Source organism: Benincasa hispida, chromosome 6 (assembly GCF_027475165.1).
Source record: "Benincasa hispida cultivar pf3 chromosome 6, pf3_genome.v1.1, whole genome shotgun sequence".
Taxonomy (NCBI): Eukaryota; Viridiplantae; Streptophyta; class Magnoliopsida; order Cucurbitales; family Cucurbitaceae; genus Benincasa; species Benincasa hispida.
This window is the reverse complement of record NC_143483.1, coordinates 37520597-37542682: the sequence shown is the minus strand read 5'-3', so window position 1 is coordinate 37542682 and position 22086 is coordinate 37520597.

The following is a 22086-nucleotide window of genomic DNA, read 5'->3' as shown; positions in this document are numbered from 1 at the left end:
TACTCATTGGGAATGATGTAGGGTATCTAATTGACATTAAGAAATGGCTAGCTGGCCAGTTTAAAATGAAAGATTTGGGTGAGGCACAGTATGTTCTATGGATCTAGATCATTGAGGATTGTAAGAACAAAGGTTAGCCCTGTCTCAGGCATTGTACACTGATTAAATGTTGATCAGGTACAGGATGCAGGATTCCAAAAAGGGTTTGTTACCCTTCAGGCATGGAATCGTTCTGTCTAAGGATCAATGTCCTAAGACACCTCAAGAAGTTGAAGAGATGAGATGGATTCTTTATGCTTCTGCTATAGAAAGCTTGATATATGCAATGTTATGTACTAGACCCGACATTTGCTATGCAGTAGGAATTGTTAGTCGGTATCAATCCAATCCAGGATTTGATCAATGGACGGCGGTTAAGATGGTCCTCAAGTATCTTCGAAGAACGAGGGACTACATGCTCGTGTATGGAGATAAGGATCTGATCCTTATAGGATACACGGGCTTTGACTTTCAAACCGATAGAGATTCTCGCAAATCGACATCGGGGTCAGTGTTCACTTTGAATGGAGGGGCTGTAGTATGGAGAAGCATCAAGCAAGGATGCATCACAGACTCCACTATGGAAGTCGAATACGTAGCCGCTTGTGAAGCAGCTAAAGAGGTTGTTTGGCTGAGGAAGTTCCTTTTAGATTTGGAAGTTGTTCCAAATATGGATTTGCCTATCACTCTTTATTGTGATAACAACGGGACTGTGGTAAATTCGAAGGAGCCATGGAGTCATCGTTGGGGTAAGCACATTGAATGAAAATATCACCTGATCAGGGAGATTGTGCATCGCGATGATGTGATAGTCACGAAGATCGCATTGGAGCATAACGTTGCTGTTTCCTTTACAAAAGCCCTCCCGGCTAAGGTTTTCTAGGGTCACATAGAGAGTCTGGGTCTACGGAACATGCGACATCTTGTCTAGGGCAAGTGGGAGATGATCCTGGGGTATGCCCTAGTTTATTGTATATTGTACTTTTTTTATTGTATTGTACACTAGTCTCCCGAGTCATTAGGACAAGTAGGAGATTGTTGGGATTGGTATCCTAATTCTCCCAGAGTCTCGTTGTTCGTAATGTTACACATTATTTGATGAATAAAATAAATGTTATTTCATTTTGGAACTTACTCATATCCAATAAAAAAAGCTCCTTGGTTATCTTATGTGAACTTAAGCATGTATATGTGAAATAGGTTTGTAGTATAAGGATTAAGGTGGGATACCTGATCCTGGTGACACTACGGATATGGCCCGCTTTGTAGAGGTTTGCAAGTGTTGTAAACAACTACAGATGGTAGATCCTGACTATTCATGTGGAGAGGTGTGAGCGGGGGTGTCCTATACAAAGAGTTTGTATAAGACCGAATCATGAGATGATTAGACTCTGTATATAATGCCGTTGATACTAGAGACTTATATCTCACTTAAACGACCATAGGTGACACGAACTCAATCCTGAGTGTTTTGGGAACTCCTGCCTTTGAGGGTGGTCCTTTGATTAGTATGGGTGAGAGTGGCCAGATTGCAAACTCAACATGCCCACCTTTTTGGGGACTTGTTTGATCTGGGAGCTGGGAACTCAATTCACAAGATGGAATTCACTTCTTTCCTGAAGCAGGGATAAGTAGAGAGATTGCTCCTTTAAGGGCTGATTCCGGGCCTTGAACATAATGGCCACAACTTCTCTTTGGAAGAGAAGACCCAGTCATAGTAGGACTATGACTTATGTTCATTAGAGGGATCAGTGGTACTTAAGGAGTTAGATGTAATTATAGGAGCATAACGATATTGGCCCAGTTGTACATACGAGAGATCTATGAAGGGTTGTCGCACTTCTAATTGGTTAAGATGGACACATAATATATCTGTGGTAAGGAGAGTTTAGCTGTCGGTCTTCAGTGGAGTGCTTGGGAGTTAACGGATGGTGGATCCGGTGACTAAAGAGTTTAGTCAGTTATTCACGTACCGTTGGAACTTCGAGTTACAGGTCCATAAGGTCTCCTTGGTAGCTCAATGGATTCAAGTTGAGGATCAACTCTTGGTGTTGATTTGAAATTTTTAAATTGAGAAGAGGTAATTCGATTATATATGATATGATCGCTATGGTGTATGAGATACATCAAGTGGAGGATTAGTGTAAATGAGATTTACGTTAAGGACCATGGAATAGAAAAAAAGTGCTATGGTTTATATGTTTCATGAGATGAAATATTAAAACTATAGGTTATAAATATAGTATGGTAAGTTGGTTATCATTTATATTTATGATAATATTAATTACTGGATAATTATCTCTTTTTCTCTAATAACCAATTGAATGGGAGGTTATTGGTGGCTTCATGATAACCTTGAGATAAAAGGAAAATTGTTTTCCTAATTTGAGTAAATTTTTTGTCAAAAATTGTTTTGGAGATTTTTTCTCAATCAGAATCACACGTAATGGAAATTGTCAAGTAAATTAGATTTACTAAGCGACAGCTTGAAAAAGGTAAACGATTGTATGGTATTTGTAAGCGACAAACATAGAACTAAGCAATGAGCTAAACGATCGATTAGCTTTTACTAGACGATCGCTTAACTTTTGCTAAATGATTTGGCATCGACCTATACGATAGGTTTAGCCATCTCCCACTTGCTCAATCATTTACACGATTGATGTTTTCTTTGTCTTCTTCCTTAATCGAAGTCCACATAGAGCCCCACCTTCTGGATTCTCACACCGAGAATACCATAGTAGCCTTCTTAGTGGTGTCATACTCAACTCGACGCCATCGAAGTTCTGTGGAGGCTGTTCGTGCTATTGGGATGTTCGTGACCGAGGCAATCATTGAGTTCAAGTGTGTGATGTTGTGCAGTGGAGTGGTCGTATTTTTCGAGCGTTCGAGGTTGCTATGTTCGAGCATTCATGATCAAGAAGCGTGGAGACGAGTCTACAAACGTGCGTAGAGATTTCTCCTTGATTTCTTATTGTATCATGTTGTAATTTCTATAATGAATGCATAACCATTTGTTTCTGTTTTGACTGTAATTTGTAATGTTCATACATGATTGTAATTTGGAATGATCTGTTCCACTGCTCATGGAAATCCTAGTGATCGATTTCTTTCATCATTAACTTAGATCATCCGACTCTAGATTTTATCTAAGTGTGTTTAATTTGCTAAAAAACAACTCTTGTCTTTGATATTAAACAAGTTTAACTCAAGTTCCATTAAACTCTTTAACGGAATATCCTCAAATTTGCATGAATGCATCAAATCTATCTAATTCACCTTTCCAGGTAGGTTCCCAAGTAGGAGTGTTTCGTTTCCGTCAGCTTAAGTACCCCAGCCTAGACAGAACCCGCCTTAAACAAAAGGTCCCTTATAGGTAGATTTGCTACATATTTAATCTTTTAATCCTATTAAATTGATTAAAAGATTAAACCTGAGGTTTCTAATCTCATTAGAACCATGATCTTTGGTCTATTTCCATCAAATTTTAAATCTCTTTTGAAACAGGATTCATGCCTAAGTTCGCATGCATGTCTTTCTTATTGATTTTAGTTATAATTTCACTTATAACTCTTATAAAATAAACAATCAAAACCATTCACATTGCTATGCATAACTAGGTATTTATAACTCTTATAAATTTAACCTATGTGTCATGCTTCATGCAATGTCCATTCATTACTATATATAATTCTTATATACTTAGTAATGAACTAAGCATACATGCTTCCGTACACCCTTATACTATAACACTTAAAGATGATGCATGTGTATGCTTAATGCATGCATAAATATAACTCTTATATTATATGATGCATGAGCATGCTCTTGAAGTAATTTAATCATGCAAACTACTATATCATAACTCTTACAATATAGAGATGATGCATGACCAATGCATAACCTAAGGTGGGATTTCAACTCTAGACATACTATATGATATATATTAAAACATACATCTTCTGTACATTCACAAAATTAATGGATCGGGATGATTAGCCTAAAAATCTGGAAAGAAATTCTATCAATTACATAAAACTATCGAGCAAACTAGTTAACAAGTGAACCGGGTCTTAAACTGCCTGGGCGAAGACTTCTTCCGGATTGTTTAGTAAATTAGGCGAGTAACCACGATCGCCTAGCTACGATCGAGTACCTTTGACTATGCGATGAAGCATGAAGGCTACTCGATCGTTTAGCATACTAAATTTAAACAATGTAAGTTTAAACGATCGTCTAGACGACTACTATGCTATGGGGCATGATCGTCTAGATGATAGAATAACAAGCGCTAAGTAACTTTACCCCACGATCGTGTAGTCCGTGACTATACGATGAAGCATGCTGACCTACACGATCGTTTAGTGCACGCACGTCTACCTTGCTGCTGGGTATCCCATACTCAATGATAGCTTACCCCATCATTTACACGATCTTTCTAATGCTTGGTCTTCTTCTTCCTCGAAGTAATGCACATCACCATGCCTCGAAGCTTCATCACGAGTGACTCAAATTGACTCAAACACTTTGAATTATAGACTCGATAGCAAGTTAATATGCCCAAAAACACATGGGTCCTTACAATTAACTTTGAATGTAAAAAAACTCAAAAACTAGAGGCAATCATCCCAGAATCTCCATTAATCCACATCCATAAACATTTTTAACACTTAAACAGAATGCAGACATGCTTACACCCACTGATGACGGGTAGAAATGTACGTTATTACAAGCCTTTTATTTAGAATTATGAGGGTTGTTAAGTAGAATATGCGGCAATTATACTAAGGATTCATGAGAAAACGAGCTTGCGTCGATCGACATTAAGAATCTCGGCTAACCCACTTTTATGCGTTATTATACGTTCAATTGTTTATTTTTGTAGCAAACGCAGAAATCGATCGCATGCACAAAAGCGAGGCTATCGCAAAGACGATCGCATTCGGTGATCGCATTCATCCGTCGTATGGGTGTTACGGCGACCAAGAAAATGCGGTCATTGTAGGGAGATTGCGGCTACAGAGTAATAACCATAATAGGGGGATGAACGCAAGGGTGGTGGAATACGTTGACACTTCAGAAACCAAGCATGAACGCATACCTCAGGAGTGTCAAAAGGTGATGTTGACATTTCACCTACCACGCCATTAGTAGTAGAGATTCAGAGAAATCAATCACGCCATTAGCTACAGAATTTCAGAGAGGACCATTAATGCTGTCGACGATCAAGCTCTATAAATTAAAGCCTTAGAGCCCAACTTCAGATTATCCAAGGTCCTCTGCCTGAAAACTACCTTCGGGTGGATCCTTGTGATCCAGACCAAAGCATGAGAAGATAGTCTTGAGAGTTCTTCATTTTTTCATCCATTCTGAGTGACGACTGGAGCCTTCGCCGAAGTTAGAGCTCGAGAGAGTCTACTCCACCGCCCATCTATGGCACCACCGGCAGACTTGACACACATCTGATGGAAGCAAGGCATTGCTTCCATTTGGCCCTCCATTTCTCTTCTATCCTTGTATTGTATTACATTGTGGCTTAAGAGATTAATACATTTTGTGATCAATGCATTTCTACATTTTCCTTCGATTCCATTTTCATCTTCATTTACTTAGCATCCTTTACTTAGCAATAAAACCAAAAACAGATAAAGCACCTAAACTATAAGACAAGTAAGCTTCTCCAGACCATACAAGTGTGCGACGAGCCCATGCAAAGGGTTTAGTTAAGATATGCCAAATTCCACCAAGTATACAAATGGAACCTAACCATACATGTCTCCCAACTATATCTTCCAAATCGTCCACACTAACAATCCACCCTTCTCCGCCAAAAGGAGATTTTAGTAAATAACCAAATATAACACTTGGCCTAAGGGTCAAGTTGGTAATTTTTCTTACATCTCCTCCCCCCCCCCTGGAGCCCAGGTATCATATACGCCCCCAAAATAAAGAGCTTTGAATACTAGAAGAAAAGCACCTATACCTAACAAAATTAAGTGAATACCTAAAATGGTAGTCATTTTATTTCTATCTTTCCACACATAATTGAAGAATGGAAAAGATTCTTCAAGGGTCTCGGGTCCTAGAAGTGCATGATAAATACCGCCAAAACCTAATACTGCGGAGGAAATTAAGTGAAGTACTCCAGACACAAAGTAAGGAAAGGTGTCTATAACATCCCCACCAGGACCTACCTCTCAACCTAAAGTAGCTAGGTGGGGAAGTAAAATTAATCCTTGTTCATGCATGGGCTTCTCCGGTACGAAATGAGCCATTTCGAATAGGTTCATTGCTCTGGCCCAGAATACGATTAATCCGGCATGGGCTACATGAGCCCCCAGTAGTTTACCGGATAAATTGATAAGTCGGGCATTCCCGGCCCACCAAGCAAAACCGGTGGTTTCTTGGTCACGACCAGCTAAAGCTAAAGTTCCATTAAAGAGCGTTTCCACGGGGTATAACCTCCTCAGGGAATATAAGGTTTTCATGAGGCTGATCTTGAGCCACCATCCAAGCATGAATACATTCGTTTAAGAGAATATTTTTGGTATAGAAAGTCTTAAATTCAGGATCTTTCGCTGCACGGATTTCCTGAGAAACGAAGTCATAGACACGTAGGTTCAGGGCCAGACCAACTACTTCAAGAGCACTCATCCATAAACCAGTTACTGGTACAAATAACATAAAGAAATGTAACCAACGTTTATTGGAAAAAGAAACCCCAAAGATTTGGGACCAAAAGTGGTTAGCAGTGACCATTGAATAAGTTTCTTCAGCTTGAGTTGGGTTAAAAGCACGGAGTGTATTTACACCTCGCATACTTAATCATGCAGTATAGACATATGAAGCATGTAGCAAATCACCGAGAGGTGTGCATTGCGTGAGTGTTGTGAGAAAATCCTATTTGCTTAGTGTGAAGCTGTAGTAATGCTTGTCTATAAGCGGACGCAATGCTTTTCTATGAGTAGAGTTAGCAGCAACCAACTGCCCGGGAGGGTAAGTAGTTGATCGCATTAAGCAATGTAAGCAAGTGTTCACTAGAGATAGGAATAATCTTACGTCAACCATGTTTTATGTGATTACCTTGTCTTATGAGCGCATCATTCATCATTTAGGCATATTTGGGAGAGTAGTCTAAAATCCAAATCTAGACTCGGGAGAGCAGATTGGATCGCATAAGCAAGAATGGGGACTTAGGAATATGCTCCGTTTGCTACTACACAGCATATGCACCCTTTAAGTAGGATATGGTAGTATGCGGTCATCTTGCTTATGTGTGAGAGCACATGAGCAGGAATAGAGACTTAGAAATAAGCCCTCTCGACACTATCGCATATACATCGCATGCGTCTTCGTCAAGTGTGTATAGCATGATCGCATAACCTGCGTTGGCTGGGGTTACCCTTGCGGTCAAGCTTAGTGTTGCAATGAAGACATCCTCGTCATTTTATCTATTTGTCCATGTATTTTACTACGCATTAATATTTGCCGTGTCTCTATCTCTCATAGTCACATTTTCACTGCGTAATTTGTTAGTTAGAAGAAAGAGTAGAACATAGCCAATAACCCTCAACATTCTTTTATTCTTCGCCGCAAACGCATTACTTCATGACATTTAGCTACAAGTCCCTGAGTTCGACCTCGGATCACCTAAGAAACTTTCGATCTCGTTATACTTGGCGAGAGCGCAAGAAAACTCGTGATAGGAACACATGGTTGATGAGGGCAGAAATGCACGTCATTGTAGGCCTTTTATTTAGAATTATGAGGGCTGTTAAGTAGAATATGCATTTATGTTAAAATGAGTTTGCGTCGATTGACATTAAGAATCTCGACTAACCCACTATTATGCGTTATTATGCGTTCAATTGTTTACTTTTTTTTGTAGCAACCATAGAAAGCGATCGCATGCGCGGAAGCCAGGCTATCGTAAAGATGACCGCATGTGGGGAATCTCTCCATCGCAGAAGCAAACGCATACGTTCGACGCATGGATGTTGCAGCAAGTAACCGCATGCGTCCATTGCATAGAAGTTGCGACTATCGAGTGAATGCTGTCATCGTATATATGTTGCAGCCATCAACCGCAGGCGTCCATCACATAGAAGTTGCGTCTGTCAAGCAAATGCAGTCATCGCAGAGAGATTGCGGCTATAAAGAATAACCATAATAGAAGGGCGATCGCAAGGTTGGTGGAATACAAACGTGAACGCATACACTGGGATTATCAAAAAGATGATGTTGACATTTCACCTACCACGCCTTAGCAGCAGAGATTCAGGAAAGAACCATCACGCCACGAGTGTCAGATTCAAAGCAAGTCCATTAATGTTGTCGGCGATCAAGCTCTATAAATAGAAGCCGTTGAGCAGAACTTCAAAGAATCCAAGGTTTTTCGCCTGAGGTTCCCTGCCTTAGGGCGGATCCTTGTGATCCAGACCAAAGCGTGAGAAGATAACTTGAGAGTTCTTAATCTCCTTAACCATTTTGAGTGACGATCGAAGCCTTTGTCGGAGTTAGAGCTCGAGAGAGTCTACTCCATCGTCCATCCATGGCACCACCGGCAGCCTTGACACACATCTGATGGAAGCAAGACATTGCTTCCATCTGGCCCTCCAATTCCCTTCTACTTTTGTATTGTATTACATTATGCTTTTAAGGAATTAATACATTTTTTGATCAATGTATTTCTATATTTCCTTCGATTCCATCTCCATCTTATGATTATTACATTTTGTGATCAATGCATTTCTATAATAATCTTACGTCAGCCATGTTGTATGCGATCACATTGTCTTATGTATGCGTCCATCACCCCTTTAGAGCTACTCGAGAGAGAGTCTAAAGAAAGAACCTAAGAATTGAGAGAGCTAGGTTAGAATCTAGGCTTGAGAAAGTCAGATTAGAATCACATAAGCAAGAATGGAGACTTAGGAATAAGCTCCATTTGATATTACACATTGCATACACCTTCGTCAAGTGTGTATAGCATGATTGCATAAGCTTGCGCTGGCTGGGGTTACCCTTGCGGTCGAGCTTAGTGTTGCAATGAAGACATCCTCTCCTTTTCATCTATTTTCCCATGTATTTTACTACGCGTTAACAGTTGCCTTGTCTCTACCTCTCAGTCATACTTCCACTGCTTAATCTGTTAGTTAGGAGTAGGAGTAGTGCATAGCCTTTCAACCTCAAATTCTTTTATTTCTTCGCCGCAAACACACCACCGCATAACATTTAGCTTCAAGTCCTTGAGTTCAACCTCGGATCACCCGAGAAACTTGCGATCTCGTTATACTTGGCGAGAGCGCAAGAAAACTTGTGACAGAAATGCATGGTCATTGCATACGAGATTAACGCATACTTTGATTCCAACGCATGACCATCGATGCATGGGTATAAACGCATAGCTTAAGACATGGATCATAATTGCGTTCACCAATTCTCGTCACCAATGGTCATTGCATATGAGATTAATGCATACTTTCCATTCCAATGCATGACCACTGACACATGAGAACATACGTATAACCTAAGACATGCATCATATATTGCGCTCCCAAATTTTCATCATCGCCCACCAAGAATGTAAATGCTATTCTGTACATAAATGGATTTGGAATATTAGAAACCTGGCTTTGATACTAATTGAAGGATCTCTTATCAAAGAGAACCCATGAGCGGAAGCACGATCGATCCAAATCCATTGTGACAGAATTAAAGGCATTCACAAACATACAAACTAGTTATGCATTTTAGAACAAATTACAACATGCTTTAGAAATTAAATACAAAAGAAACGAGAGACATACCTTTGAAGAACTTTTCTTCTATTAACCTCTTGCTCTCGTGAAGACTTGGACCAGTAACCTCTCGCTGTCACTGCCATCGTCTACCCAAACATCTAGTGGTCACAGATAAACTTCTCCACGAACAAACAACCCCTCTGACACCACTAATAGGAAACCTTGGTATTCTCGGAGTGAGAATCTAGGCGGTGTGGGCTCTATTATGAATTTGGTAGAGGGATGGAGGAAACAACGATCGAATTATATGACCAAGCAAGTGGGAAAAGGAATTGTCTATCGTATAGACTTTGTGTGCTTGATCGTTTACATGATTGTTTAGTGAATCTCGCTTGGCATGCAATCGTTTAGTAAAACTTTACACGATCGTTTAGTATAAGGCGCGCTAGTACACGATTGTTTAGAAAATTACTTGAAGGCTATCGTGTAGTCTCTCGTGAGCTAAACGATTAGTGATGTACTTAACGAAGTGATTCTTTATAGAATGAAAACATTTTTCATTTTATCCTTCAATTATGAAAACTGAATATAACCTTCCACTTTCACGCATAATTAAAGGAGAAACTACCAACAATTATCATATAATTATTTTAATTATAAATAAATATAATAACTAACTTATCATTTATATTTATAACCTATAATTTTAATACCATATCATATGTAACATTTAAACCATAACCCTTTTCTCCTTTATTCAATATAAATCATATTTATATCAAATTCCTCCAATTAATGTATCTCATACATCACGTCAACTATATCACATATAATTGAACCAGTTTAATTATATCATATATAATCAAACTCCCTCTTGTCAATTTAAACACTTCAAATTGACCCAAAAAATAATTCTCAACTTAATTGAATCCATTGAGCTACCAAGGGGACCTTATGGACCTATAGCTTGAGGCTCCAATAGTACATGAATAGCTGACTAAACTCTTTAATCACGAGATCCACTATCCGTTAACTGTTGGGCACTCCATTAAAGAACGACAACTGCACTCTTCTCACCACAGATATATTTCTGTGTCCATCAGATATAACCAGTAAACAATACGATAACCCTTCACAGATCGTTCGTAAGTATAGCTGGGCCAATTTATTGTTATGCCCTTGTAGTTACATCTAACTCCTTAAGTACCACTTGATCCCTCTAATGAATAATACAACATAGTCCTACTATGAGTGGACACCTCTCGGGCCATAAAAAAGTGTGTGGCACCATATCGTTCAAGCCCTAAAATCAACTCTTAAGGGAGCAATCTACCTACTTGCCCTTGCTTTGGGAAGGATTGAATTCCATCTTATGTAGCTGAGTTCCCAACTCCCCAATCAGACGAATCCCCAAAGTGGTAGGTTTGAGTCGGCAATCTGACCATTCACACCCATACAAATCAAAGGTCTGCCCTCATAGGTAGGAGTTCCCAACTCACTTAGGATTAAGGTCATGTTACCTATGGTTATCCTAGTGAAATGAATGTCTCTGTCATGAACGACATTATATAACAAGACTACACACTTCGTGGTTTGGTCTTATACAAACTCCTTTGCATAGGACACCTCCACTCGCATGTATCCACATGAATGATCAAGATCAGACCATCTGTAGCACATCACAACACTTGGAACTATTTACAAAGCGGGCCGTATCCGTAGTGTCACCAGGATAAGGTTTCCTTCCTATATCCATATACTACAGACCATTTAGGTTATCACTTAAGGCATGATCGATTTGTATGTCTCCATATACATGCTTAAGTTACAACGACAACCAAGGATCTTAGTTTATTAGTTTGTGATAAATGCAAATAAAATATCTCATATTTCATAGACAATAGTGAAGAAAATATCTCATATTATTACATCATAAGTGTTTGTTCATACAGGTGTTTACAAACTACAAGACCTTATGAGAGTTTAGGGCATCAACCCCAACAAAAAGGTCTCCTTAAGATTGCCATTCAGAAAAGAAATCTTGATGTCTATTTGTCAAATCTGATAGTCATAATATGAGGCAATGGACAGAAGGATCCAAATAGACTTCAATATGGCAATAATTGAGAAAGTTTCCTTATAGTTGACTCTCTCAACTTAGGTATAACCCTTTTCCACAATTCTAACCTTGAAGGTTTGCACCTTCCCATCAGCACCCCATTTTTTTTTCTCTTGTAGATCCATTTGCAACCTATAAGTTTTACCCCATCAGGTTGATCTACAAGATCCCAAACAGAATTGAAGTACATAGACTCTATTTCGAGGTCCATAGCTTTGATCCACTCATCTTTGTCGACATCCTCCATTGCCTTCTTGTAAGACAATGGATCCTTAACATCTCTGTCAGCTACCATAGCTAGGATTTCTGTTAAACCCATATAATGAACATGTGGGTTCAACCCTTCCACCATGTCGAGGTTCCCTCAACACTTGAGGTGGATTTAGCCTACTAGATGATCCAACTTTGTTAGCTTTCGTTGAGATATTGGGTTCTCCAAAAACTCTTGTTGAAGGTTCAGTAGTTTCGGTGGAAAGTTCACTAAACACAATCTTACTGCGATGTTTATGCTCATTTTGTTGGGATTGGTGTCCTAATTCTCCAGAGTCTCATAGTTTGTAATATACACATTGTTATGAATAAAATAAAAGTTATTTCATTCTGGCATTTACTCATATCCAATAAACAAAGCTCCATGATTATCATATGTAAACTAAGCATGTATCATATACAAGTGGATCATGCCTTAAGTGATAACCTAAATAGGTCTGTGGTATAAGAATTAAGGTGGGATACCTGATCTTGGTGACACTACGGATACGACCTTCTTTGTAGAGGTTGCACGTGTTGTAAACTATTAGAAATGGTAGATCCTGACCATTCATGTGGAGACATGCGAGGGGGGTGTCCTATACAAAGAGTTTGTATAAGACCGGACCACGAGATGATTTGTCTCTATATATAACATTGTTTATAGTGGAGACTTACATCTCACCTAATCGACCATAGGTGACATGACCTCAATCCTGAGTGTTTTGAAAACTCTTGCCTTCGAGGGCGGTCTTTTGATTAGTATGGGTGAGAGTAGCCAGATTGCCAACTCAACATACCTACCTTTTTGGTGACTTGTCTGATTTGGGAGCTAGGAACTTATTTACACAAAATAGAATTCACTCCTTCCCTGAAGCAGGGGTAAGTAGATACATTGCTCCCTTAAGGGCTGATTCTGAGGCTTAGTGGCTATAGCTTCTCTTTGGAAGAGAAGACTCAGTCATAGTAGGACTATGACTTATGTTCATTAGAGGGATCGAGGGTACTTAAGAAGTTAGATGTAACTACAGGGGCATAACGGTTACTGGCCGAGCTGTACTTACGAGCGATCTGTGAAGGGTTATCGCACTATTGATTGGTTAAGATGGACACATAATATATCTGTAATAAGTAGAGTTCAACTGTCGGTCTTTAGTGGAGTGCTTGGCAGTTAACAGATGGTGGATCCCGTGACTAAAGAGGTTAGTCAGTTATTCATGTACTGTTGGAGCTTTGAGCTATAGGTCCATAAGGTCCCCTTGGTAGCTTAATGGATTCAAGTTGAGGATCAACTCTTGGTGTTGATTTGAAATGTTCAAATTGACAAGAGGTAATTCGATTATATATGATATGATCGCTATGGTGTATGAGATACATCAAGTGGAGGATTAATGTAAATGAGATTTACGTTAAGGACCATGGAATAGAAAAAGTGCTATGGTTTATATGTTTCATGAGATGAAATATTAAAACTATAGGTTATAAATATAGTTTGGTAAGTTGGTTATCATTTATATTTATGATAATATTAATTACTGGATAATTATCTCTTTTTCTCTAATAACCAATTGAGTGGGAGGTTATTGGTGGTTTCATGGTAACTGTGAGATAAAATGAAATTTAGTAAGATATGCTAGAAATTACTCACGAAAAGGTTGTCAAGTAAATATGATTTACTAAACGACAGCTTGAAGAGACTAGACAATCGTGGAGTGTTTCTATACGATAGACACTCAGCTGGCTGATGAGCTAAACGATCGCATAACTTTAGCTAGACAATCGCTTAGCTTTTATTAAACAATTGGGCATCGTCTATACGATAGACATTTGCCATCTCCCATTTGCTCCCAATGCCATTTTTATTAAACGATTGGGCATCGTCTATACGATATACACTATTTTTTGTAAACAAATACTTTATTTACTTCAAATGAAATAAAGTATTTTTGTTCTAACAGAAATAAGGTTCCTTTTCCAGTTTGGAACCATATATACATTATTTAATATAAGATGTGATTTTTGTAAAAAAAGTTGAAGTCCTCTCACTGCCACAGTCAAGACGACGTGTCCAGTTCCAACACGCATTGTCACCTCCCTAACTTTCAGTTGTCATTAGGAACTAATTCCCTTAAATGAAAAACAAACATGGTTAGTGGCAACTGAATCAATTATCCAGGCTGAATCATCATTCTCCACTAAACAAGTCTCTAATACAAGGAAATCATATTTACCTTGCTTTGCCTTCTTCTTTTCTACCAAGTACTTGGGACAATTCCTCTTCCAGTATCCCTCCTGGTTACAATGGAAACAGATTCCCTTTGAAGCCTTGGCTTTCTTGCTTTTCTGGGCAGCAAATAGTTGGTTAACTTTCCCCTTTCCCCTTTTCTTCTTCTTCCACTTTTTGGTGTCGGAAGAAGAAGACACAAACTTAGTTCTAGAGGTCAAACCTCTATAGAACTTTTTAGAAGATGAAGCAGCATTTGCCTCACCCTTCTATTCCTTGGTTTTTATTAAGGATTGAAAAGTCTGTAGCTAATTGAGCAAAGTGGTCAGGTTGTAGTTAATCCTGTTCATAACATCATTGCTATGGAACTATAGAAAATTTTCAGGTAAAGATTCCAATATGAAGCTAACCTGACTGGCTTCATCAATGACAGACCCATTTATCTCTACCACGTTTGGACCATCATGTTGAGAACGTGTTCTCTAATAGATGCCCTTTCTTACATATGAGCATTAAAGATATTTTTAAGAGCGTCATGCTTGAGCTGTGCGGAAGGTTGTCCGAACATCCCTCACAGGGACTCTATGATCTCACGCCAGTGATCATGGATTCATGCTTCTTGGTCAAGACTTCAGAAAGGCTTGTCACGATATACGCTCGGGTCTTTAACCTTAAATATCACTCATATGCCTCTTGAATGTTTTAAATAGCATTTTAAGCAGGAATAGGAGTAATCCTCTATTAGGACAAATATTAGGTCGTCGATGATAAGTATTGTATTGATTGTGTTTTTCCACGTTGTATAGTTTTCGCCAGTAAGTTTGTTGGTGGCAAGCAAGTTTAAAGTTGCGGAAGTCAAATTGAAATTTGCTGAAACAATAAAATTTATTTATATTAGTACTCTATGCATTAACCCATTTGGAAAAACCAATCAAATTTAGTAAAATTATCTAATGTACCACATCTATTTTGAAATGATGTTTTAGTGAGATAGAACAAAGTGGTAGGGTGATCAAGTGCCCCATCACTGAAATGATACATTTTCAACCAATAGACAGAACAACTCCTTGTTACTGTAACTATCAATCACCATTGTTCGGTCCAGAAATTGTTAAACTCGCTTAACATTTTCTTGTAAGTGTAACCCCTTATTTTATATTCTAGAGTTTTTCCCCAATGAGCCAACCGTAGGGAAAAACCGATTGGGGGCAAAAACTAAAGCAACCCTATCGTTTTTTGGAATTTGTGTAAACAGTCATGCAAATGTCATTCGTAGGGGGACACAAGCAAGGTACCTCGAGGCCGAGCATGAAAATTTACTAAAAACTAATGACAGAGACCATGGGATGTGTTGACACATATCCCACTCCTACTTACTATAAACACTCTCTCCATTCACCTTGATATTGACCTATACAAACACCATCCATAGGAGGACACAAGCAAAGGTACCTCGAGGCCGAGTAGAGATCTCATGGTGTGAACTTTTAGGGAGAAATATGAAAAGAAAAAATGAAGTATCATATACTCCATTTTCCTCCCACTAAGCATTACCTAGGATTCTTTAACTTAGGAAAATTTGGCTACTGATTTTAATTAAGTGATTGTTTAAATTTGCCCAAAAGTAACACTTACTTTGGATAGTTAAACAATTTTGATTAATGTTCATTAAACACTTTAATAAACTTTAGTCAACAATTGCATGCTTGTAACAAATCTATCTAATTCACCTTTCCAGGTAAGTTCCCAGGTAGGGTTGTTACGTTTCCGTCAATTTAAATACCCCAACCTAGACAGAACTAGCTTTAGACAAAAGGTCCCTTATAGATATATTTGCTACAAATTTAATCTTTTAATTAAGGATCAATTTAATCCTATTAAACTGATTAAAAGATTAAACTTTATTTCTAATCTTATTAGAAATATGATATTAGATCTATGTGAATCATATTTTAAAACTATTTTAAAAAATGATTTTAACCTAAGGTTTGCATGCAATTCTGAATTCTGAATTATTAATTTTAATTTCTAATTTTATTTAATAATAACTTTTATAAAAGAAATGGAACAAATTAAAATAATTCATTGCATTTCATGACGTACTTAGTAAAATTATAACGATTATAAAATTACCTAAAGTAGTGTCATGCATCATGCAATTCCATTTATTACTAAACTTATATAACACTTATATAATAAAACAATGAAATAATTAATAACATACAACCCTCCATACATACATACTATATATTATAACTCTTATAATATAAATGATGCATGAATATGTTATTAATGCATGCACGCATATATTATAACAATTATATTATATGATGCATGAGAATGCTATAAATATAAAATCATGGAACTATATATTATAACATTTATAATATAAATGATGCATGAAATATGCATAACATATGGTGGGATTTGTACTATATGGCATACATTATGACATATAATAATAAAAATAAATCATACATCATATGCATAATTAAAAAAAAATTATTGGACCGAGATTGGACATCTTAAATAATTAATTAAATTAATATAACACATATTAATTTAATTAACTAAAAAAATCTAATTATTAAAATTAATAGTCAAATCGGTTCAAAACAAGTGAACCGACCCTTGAACCGCTCGAATTGGACCGAGAATAACTTAAACCAGCCATGAACCGACCAAGAAGAACCCAAATCAACAGAACTGGAGAACCCACAAATCGAATTGGAACATCACTCCACGAATCACATGCGAACCGGACGTTGAACCGTGTCTCTTCTCTGTCTCAAGTGTTGTGGCGCTATGAAAAAGAACTCCATCCACCGCATCACAGCGTTGCAATGCTGTTGTATAGTCGACACTGTACAACCGCAATATTCATAAAAAAAATTGTCGAATTGGGCTCATTTTCTCCAGAATTTCACCGGGAACATCATGAGCGACTTAACACAGACAAATACAGACTCGGTCGCATTTTATATGCCCAAAACATAGGCCCTTACAAACCAATTTTGTAAATTAAAGTTGTAAATCTAAATGGCCAATCCCGAAACATCCAATAATTATAAACCACATTCAGCAAAATATTCGTCGCATGAACATATACAAAATGCTACCCACCATTATTATAATTCAATTTTGGAAAATAACAATAATTGAGACCAAAACCTAGCTCTGATACCAATTGAAAGAACTTGTGAAGGCCTAATTTTTGGTTTTTCATAGAATCGAATTTTACATAAAATAAATTATGCATAATCACAAATAATACAACATGTAAAAGAATAAGAAAATAGAAATCAAGATTCAGAAAAATCTTACCTTTGAAGATTCAATCTTTTCCGAATTTCATCCTCTCCAAAATTGGTCACAAACAAAACAATATCTGATGGCCACGTACTGTCACGAACTCAAAACCCTCGATCCAAGATGGCCACCACCAATTGGAGCCTCCTGTATTCTTTTTTTGGATGAGAATCACATGAGTTTTGTGGGCTTTGTGAATTTTGGGAGAGAGGGAAAGTTTGAGAGGAGAGGGAGAATTTTTGGGATTTTTCTGTATCACACACTCATAGAGAGATCGAGAACTACTGTGAAAAAGACGATCTCACACCTAAAACCAACTCCCTAAGATCGTGAGTTGTAGAGAGAATTAAGGAGAGGGAAGTTATTTTCCTCCCTTTAAAATTCAACAATAAAAATAAAATTAATTAATAATAGTAAATAAATTTTAATTTAATAATATATACGTATGTGTGTGTATATATATATATATATAACATATAACCTATGGTTTAATATATATATATATATATAACATATAACCTATGGTTTAATATTGTATCATATACAATATAACCTATAGTTTTAATTCCCTCATCAATGGTATTTAATATATATCTCATTTATATTAAACTTAATTATATGAATCCAATTCACATAATTAATATTTAAACTATATTCAAATATTTATTTCCTTTCAAATAAACTTTATATTATAATGTATCAAATACATTATAGTAATTATATCATATATAATTAAATTAAATTCATTATATCACATATAGTTAATTCCCTCATTTAATTTGAACAATTCAAATTAATCTGAAATTGATTCTCATTAAATACCTGTTGAGCTACAGAGGGGACCTCGTGGACTTATAGATTGAAGCTCCAATGGTACTTGAATAATTAATTAAATTATTCAACATCCATTAACTGTTGAGCATTCCACTAAAGACCAACAACTACACTCTTCACACTACAGATATATTTCTGTGTCCATTGGATATAACCAGTCAACAGTGTGATGACTCTTCATAAATTACTTGTAAGTATAGTTGGGCCAAAATTACCATTTTGCCCCTAAAGTTCCATCTAACTCTTCAAGTACCACTGATCCCTCTAATGAATAATAAGTCATAGTTCAACTATGACCAAACCCCTTTTGGGCCAGGAGAGTGTGTGACGCCACATTGTTCAAGCCCAGAATCAGCCCTAAAGGGAGCAATTTATCTACTTAACCTGACATTGAGTAAGGAGTGAATTCTGTCTTATGTAGCTATGTTCCCAACTCCCTAATCAAACGAATCCCCAAAATGGTAGGTTTATTGAGTCGATGATCTGGTCTCTCTCACCTATACAAATCAAAGGATCACCTTCATAGACAGAAGTTCACAACTCACTTAGGATTCAGGTCATGTTACCTATGATCATCCTGGTGAAATGCAAGTCTCTATTATGAACGTCGTTATAATTGAGACTAGTCATTTCGCGGTCCGATCTTATACAACTCCTTTGCATAGAACACCCTTGCTCATATGTCTCCACATGAATGATTAGGATTAGATCATTTGTAGTACTTTACAACAATTGTAACACCTACAAAGCAGGCCGTATTTGTAGTGTCACCAGGATAAGGTATCCAACCTTATTCATCTACTACAGACCATTTAGGTTATCACTTAAACATGATCCACCTGTATGTCTCTACAGACATGTTTAAGCTACAGATGTTAACTTTGTTAGTTTATTGGTTTGTGTGTTTAATGCTACTAAAGGTTAAATAAAACATCTCATATTTTATCAAATAAGTAAAATGTTTGTACAATACAATTACAAACTATAAGACCCTACGAGATTTAGGGCATCAACCCCAATAATTCTCAACCAAACACTACACAGAATAACTCTTATTCCTACAATGTTTAGTTACCATTCATTCAGTTTAAACTCCATTAACCACCTTAATGAGTTTTTATAAGTGTGACCCATCATTTTGGAACTTATAGTTTCACCCCAACAAGCCCGCCGAAGGGAAGGTCAATATTGGAAACAAAAAACTATAGTCATATCAATTTTTGGAGTTCACCCTGATATTGACCCATGCAAACACCTTCCTAAGGAGGATAGTCGAGGCCACCACGAGGCCAAACATGAATCTTACGTTGTCAACTAATGATGAAGACTGCAGGATATGTTGACATATGTTATTCTCCCACTTACTATTAATACTTCCTCTAATTCATCTTGATCTTGACCCATGCGAAAACCTTCCAAAGTATTTTGAAATAGGGTTTTTCTATTACTTAAGCAAACTTATCTAGAGAACATAGGAGAGATGACATATCATGTATATTTATCCAACTAACTATTTTGAAATAAAGTTTTTCTATTACTTAAACAAACTTTGGCTAAACCATTTATCCAAGTTTTAATTTGTTTGCCCAAACATAACAATTATGTTGGATAGTTTCTCATAATGTGAATTTCCTAAGTTTATTAAAAATTTTAACAAACTAATCACATTATTGTTCGAATTGGCGTCCTAAATTTCCTGGTAGTCTTGTAGTTTCTAAACCTTCTGTAAATATATTGTTATTTAATAAAATAAGTATTATTTTATAAGCATTTACTCAATCCAATAAACTAAGATCCTTGGTTATTTTATATAACTTAAGCATGCATGTGGAGATATACAAGTGGATCATGCCTTAAGTAATAATCTAAATGGTCTGTAGTATATGGATAAAGGAGGGATACCTTATCCTAGTGACACTACGGATACGACCTACTTTGTAGATGTTACGAGTGTTGTAAAGTGCTACAAATGGTCTGATCTTGACCATTCATATGGTGACATGCGAGCAGGGGTATCTTATACAAAGAGTTTGTATAAGACTGGACCACGAAATTATTGGTCTCTTTATATAACGTTGTTGATAAATGAGACTTACATTTCACTAGAATGACCATAGGTGACATGACCTTAATCTTGAGTGAGTTGGGAACTCCTGCTCATGAGGGAGGTCCTTTGATTTGTATGGGTGAGAGTGGTCAGATTGCCAACTCAACAAGCCTACCATTTTGGGGATTCGTCTGATTAGGGAGCCGAGAACTCAGCTACACAAGACAGAATTCACTCCTTCCCTGAAGCAAGGGTAAGTAGATAAATTACTCCCTTAAGGGCTACTTCCGGGTCTTAAACATAGTGGCCACACTCTCTCTTGGGAAGAGAGAACTCAATGATAGTAGGACTATGACTTATTGTTCATTAGAGGAATCAGTGGTACTTACGGAGTTAGATATAACAATAGGGGCAAAATGGTAAATTGGCCCAGCTATACTTATGAGTGATTTGTGAAGGGTCATCGCATTATTGATTGGTTATATGGATACAAAAATATATCTATAGTGCGAAGTGTGTAGCTGTCAGTCATTAGTGGAGTGATCGATAGTTAACGGATGGTGGATATCGTGATTAAAGAGTTTAGTCAGTTATTCACATACCGTTGGAGTTTTAAGCTATAGGTTCATAAGGTCCCCTTGGTAGCTCAATGGGTTCAAGTTGAGAATCAGATTTTGTATTAGTTTGAAGTGTTCAAATTAACAAGAGGAATTTGATTATATATGATATAATTAAATTGAATCAATTATATGAGATATAATTGATATGATGTATTTGATATATTATTTGATTGGAGGAATTAATATAAATATGATTTATATTAAATGCCATAAAATAGAAAAATAACTATGGTTTATATGTTGCATATGATGCAATATTAAAACTTTAGGTTATAAATATAATATGATAAGTTAGTTATTATATTTATTTATAATATATTAATTATGTGATAATTAATAATTTTTTTTTCTTAATAGCCGACTTGAGTGGGAGATTATTTGCGGTTTATGGTAATTATGAGATAAAAAGGAAAATGCTTTTCCAAATCAGAGGATAATTCATTCGTATCGTTTCACAAAAGAAAAACTATCGAGTAAAAGAGTTTTACTAAACGATAGTATCTCATAGCCTAAACAATCAAGTATTGAGTTTACTATACGATAGTTACTCGTTGCTATAGGATTGAGTAGCAAGTCTATACGATAGGCTTCTTCTTCTCCACGATCGAGAATCAAGTCTATGCGATAGACTTACTTTTTCTGTCGCATACTCGATCATTCACTTCCTCCATTCCTCTATCTAAAGTCATACATAGCCCACAACTCCTGGATTCTCACACCGAGAATACCAAGGTAACCTTTGTGGTGGTGTTCAGTTCTGTTTGAGGGTTGAATTTCATTCAGTTGCTCATTGAGATCAAGTTCTGATCATTGCATTCGAGTTCGTGCTATTGGTCGCATTGTTGAACGATCAAGGGATACTTGAAGAAAGTGTTCTTCAAAGGTATGACATACTCTATCCC